This window comes from Octodon degus, unplaced genomic scaffold (assembly GCF_000260255.1).
Source record: "Octodon degus isolate 3935 unplaced genomic scaffold, OctDeg1.0 scaffold00111, whole genome shotgun sequence".
Lineage (NCBI taxonomy): Eukaryota > Metazoa > Chordata > Mammalia > Rodentia > Octodontidae > Octodon > Octodon degus.
The window spans coordinates 9845035-9850249 of record NW_004524687.1 but is presented as its reverse complement, the minus strand read 5'-3'; positions in this window follow the sequence as shown (position 1 = coordinate 9850249).

Here is a 5215-nt window from a genome sequence, read left to right as displayed (position 1 = left end):
ATCAAAGTGCAAAGAAACCCTGTTCTAGTAAACAATGTGTTCAGTTCAAGCACATATTATCACATACATAAAAGAATTTGCAATGGGGACAAACTTAAGATAAGCCTGTTTAGATAAGCCTTTGAGAATTTTTCATCTATTGGAGAGCAGTAGAAATAATATAGTTTTATATCAATATTTGTTAATAAATATTCCACAGTATAGTCTCAGATGGAAATACCCAAAAAATAAAACATTTTTCAGTAAATCACTTATAAATATCAATATGTTTTATAGTTTTAATATAAAACAACGTATTTATGTATGAGCTTTACAGATAACTCTTTCAATTAAACAGTGAATTGAAATGTATTTTTTATTTTCAGATAGCATAAAAGTATGTGTAGTTTTTCTTTTGTCTTTATAATAGGGAAGCATGACTCACTGAAAAATTTAGTGTTGCTAATTTTTTTGTAATTGTTGAGATTTTGCTACTACCTTTGTTTTAATTTTTTTTCTATATATACTCCATAACCTGTAGCAACAAGATTTGTGTATCTTACTATGATATATATTTTTACAAATTTCTGAACATGTGGCTTTTAAAAGTTTTTATTAGTACATGTTTCTAATTTACATAGGTTACAATCATCTTGGAAGTGGTTACATTTACATGTTCAACCTTGTTTCTTGTTTACTTTTGCTATTCACTCCTTCCTTTCCTCTTCCCCTACAAGTTCCCCCATCATCTTTTTAATACTTGCTGATATTATTTATTTTCCATATAAATTTTAAGGATTCTTTTTCTTCTTTTTAGGAATGTGTTAGTATATTGATTGATTGCCTTGATTTGATATTATTAGTTTTAGTAGTATGACCATTTTGAAAACTCTGTTTCTTCCTATCTAGTAACAAGGGACCTGGCTCATGGCTGCATTTGCCCATCTGTTTGGTCCTCTATGCCCCGCTGCACTTGCCCACTTTAGCCACACCTCTCTGTGCAGTCCATACCAGGGGCCTCTCAAACCCAGGCTGTCCCAGTTGTGCTGCTAGCAACCTGCAGGCCCACCTGTCCAGTGTGTCTCAATGCCTCTCTGGCACTCTCTGCCCTTGATTATGTGGGCCATTTTCAGCAGTCCATTTATCACTGCATGGCCCACTAAAGAACCTAGAGCCCATATTTTGGTAATGCTTTGTCCCCACTCTGGCCTTCTCTGGCCAGTGTCTCAGTTCTTGGGTCCCATAAGCCCTGCACAGCTCTGACCCTGCAGCATGACCATGCCTTGTTGAGGCTCCCCTTGTCATGTTGAGCCTCAATAACCCTCTGGCTGGTCGATGCTCACAGAACCTGGACTCAGAGCTTTGCCTTGGCCTTTTCTTTGTAGTACTGGGTATTCTGGTCATCTCTGAGCAAATGTTCCACACTCTTTCTGTGAAGCTAATCCTCATTGGAAACCCATTCTGTGATCCAGTTCTGTCTCTCAGGAGCTGTCTCATTTTCTGTCTCAATAAGGTTTTCTTAATCTTAAACTCTGTTGTTCATTACAGTACATTATCCAGTTTTGGGGAACATGAATTTAGTATATCTACCATCTAGCAGGTTAGCAGGTTAGGAATTATATTTATTTCCTTATGTCAATGTGAGAATCAGTTATAAAATACTAGAAAGACAGGAAGGGTAGCAAAAAATAATCAAGTTGTGTTGTGAATATGTGTTAACTCCCTACAATGAATGTATTTACTGTGTACTGTAATATCTATGGGCTACCTGGGCTCACTTGAGTCCACACCCAACTCCATGGCACAGCACCACTCACAGACCAGTGAGACTCTCTTCTGAAGTCTCATTGCCAGTCTTGTGCAACCTGGGTTTCCACAGGGAGCACCAGCCTTGTGTGAATCTCCACCCAGTTTGCCTTCCCTGTGGAGCACCCATTCAGCACCACTGCCCTGGCTGCAGTGGAGTTTCTACCCTGCATAGCACCAGAGTCTATACTCTGTGAATTAGGCCAGTCCTTTGCTGACTAGCAACAAGACATAATGATTTACTACTGATTTACTCTGTGCTCTAGACACTAGTGACACCACTGAATGCCCTACACCCTCACTAGCCCAGACAGCATCTCTGCACAGAAGTGCTGGACGCACTTGAGTCTCTTCTGGGTGACCTGAGGCTACACCATCCTCTACCTGATGTCCTCAGCTGGTCCAGTGGATGCCACAATATACATTACACTGATGCCCTAAGAACCCACTACCCCACACCTTTGTTGGGCTGATGCCCCAGCTTGGACAGGTTCCCAATAAACAAAGGTCTGCAGACGTGGAGCATTTGAGCTGAGAAACCTCCACACAAACACACATACCATAAAGAGAGAGTTAGTGCTTCCTAGAGAAATAGATTGAATGTAAGATGTAGAAATATATAAGAGAATTTACAAGACTGTTTTATAAGGTCTGCCCACAGAGCCAAATGTGGAAGATTTCTAAAGGTCTGTCTCCTCGAAGGAGAAGGCCTGGAGCTCAGTGTAGTGTCCCACACACATTTGTATCAGAGTGTGGAAGGGTCTGCAATGGCAGGCTGAAGAGTTTGTACTGGAAGTCGGGAGATAATGTCCAAGATGCGGGTAGACTGGAGCTCCTCCCTAGAAACAAAAGTGAGCCTTCTTTCTTCATTTCTCTTTCACACAATTCTGGTGACAGTCCTTCCTCAGATTGGTCTTTCTTACCCAGAAGTGTGCAGGTCAAATTTAGTTGGGCATTTCTTACTCAAGTTGATGGGTTAAACCGGATCATTATTAGTACTATGTGGCTGGTGAACAGCCTAGTGGGTAAGGGGCAACCTTGGGGTACTTGTTAGTAACTAGACCTGCCCAGGGTCCACTAATGACTGTAGACACAGGCAGTGTTCACCTGTTCATCCTGTCAGAGTCTGAGGTCAGGCTGGTGGGGAGGGAGTCTCTCCTGCCCCTCATCTCTTTCCTCTGGTGTGAGCCAGGGAAAATGCTACCTGGTTACAGCATGCTCAGTGTTTAGAGGGAGGATAATGAGATAAAGAGGTTTATATTCCCCCACTCTCTCCCACGAGAGGCAAAGCTTTTAGAGATGGAGTGACCAAAGTGCAAGCCAAAAGTCACTTCCTCGTCACAAAGAGCCTGCTGTGCATTGAAACCCAAATACTGGGAGTTGAGTTTAAAAGAAAAACTCATACAGTAACGTCTTTGTCATAAAAGAAAAACACAGTGACAGAGCTTTCACTGATGCAAACAGCTTTTTATGGAAAGGCAAAAGTTTGCCTTTGGCATGGCTTTGCATAACTAAGGGGATCTTTGCTATTACCTGCAAGCTGATAATTTCTCACACCTTGGCTGGGGCAGTTTGGCCCCATGCAAATAGACAGGGCTCTGTGAGCCTATTCTGGCAGGCAAGCAGTAGGCTCACCACCTCTGGGCTAGATTCTTCTGTGTGGCTTGCATTTGTTCACTAAATGAGAGGTACTCAAAATGAATGTCTCCAGTAGGTGAAGGTAGGGACCAGTTTACTAACCCTGGTGGAAAGACTTCCCTCTTCTTAATCCAAAGCATATGTTCTCTTTAATCTACATATATATTTCCAATTGATTCTTTGGATCTGGATGTATGTCCCTCACTTTCTTAAATTTTATGTGTTTCTACTTGTTTTTGTCTGCATCTCTTTGACCTAGCTCCTCCTGTACTCACCCACATTGAATCTTCGTAGTATCTACCTGTGCACAATTTATCTGTTGAATTTTATCATAAATATGTATATAAAGAAAAGCAGTTTAGGATTTATTATTATGTACTGTTGGAGGAATACAGTGGGGATATTGAAATATATACATTTCAGAAAAAGGGACACTACTGTGTTTATTCTTTAAAACACATATCTACACTCTTACAGATTGTCTGAATTGCATCACCCAGAAAAGGGAGAAGACTAAAATATTCTGGGCACAGACACATGGCTAAACAACTTTGCCACAAGATAAGTGGCATCAGCATTGCCCAAAGGGAACCACAGTTCTCATGTCTGGTCAGAAATAACATGATTCTAGAAAATCTCCTGGCTATGACAACTCAGGACAGACACCTAGCTTCACATTCTTTCTTACTACAACTCCTGCCTGCTCTCATTTCCTGCCTCCATGTCAAGGCGGTGAAAGTGTCTCATTCCACCCAGTCTTCACCAAGCCTGAGAGCTTCTTTCCCTGTAGAGAGACGAAGCTGTGACTATCTGGGCAGACAGAGGCAGTTGGGAGGCTTTGGTATGGGCTCAAGAAGAGCCTGCACTGCCTGAATTTCCTATGAACTCCCTGGGATTCCCAAAACTGTTCAGGTTCCCTTGGTGGAGAAGGCCATTGTATGGGCTTGTGTCAAAGGACACAGCAGTTTTCAAGATGGGAAGAAACATCCATCTTGATTTGTGGTGTAGAGATGGAGAAAAACTCAGACTACAGTCTCAGCTCATCCTGGATGTCTGGCCAGTCAGCCCACCTAGATGCTCCATGTAGCTGCTGAGTTGGTGGCTTTCAGTCAGGATGGATTCTGGTCCTCAGCTATCATATGTATGTGTCTAGTGGGTTTTTTTTTGTTGTTTGTTTGTTTTTGGGGGGTTGGGTTTTTTTTGGTTGGTTGGTTGGTTGGTTTTTGTTTTGTCACAACATAGAGGGGAGTGGAATTTACTAGCATCTTGCAGATTTAGACGAGAATGCAGCTTAATATATACAATGAGGAAGACCGCCTGCAACACAAACGAAAAATTTTCTGGTGTATGCACACAAAACATGGCTTCTTGCTTTTTATTATAACTAAGACTTAACCTCTTTTTGCCTCTCCATAGGTCCTGTAAATGAGGCTTAATATTTCAACCTCCTTGTCAGATGTGAACAAAAGTAATTTTTACAAGTTTCACTTCTGAAGCATTTTTTGGTCTTTCTGGATTTCAGGCCATTTTTATGAGAAGCTACACACAGTAACCCAGACACTGACTTCTGATTATCACACACAGTGCAGAATGTTCCTTTAGAGTTTTCCCGGGACTTAGAAATTCCTGCGTCAGAATTCCTGGACTAGGATACATAACATAGTATCCTGTGTGATTACTTATAATTATTGTGGCAGCAGTATATTTGACTTTCTCTAGGTAGAAATGTCCTGGAGAAAGAAAACGAAAATGAAATGTCATTGTATGAAAGTTAGAAGGTAGAGTAGGCACA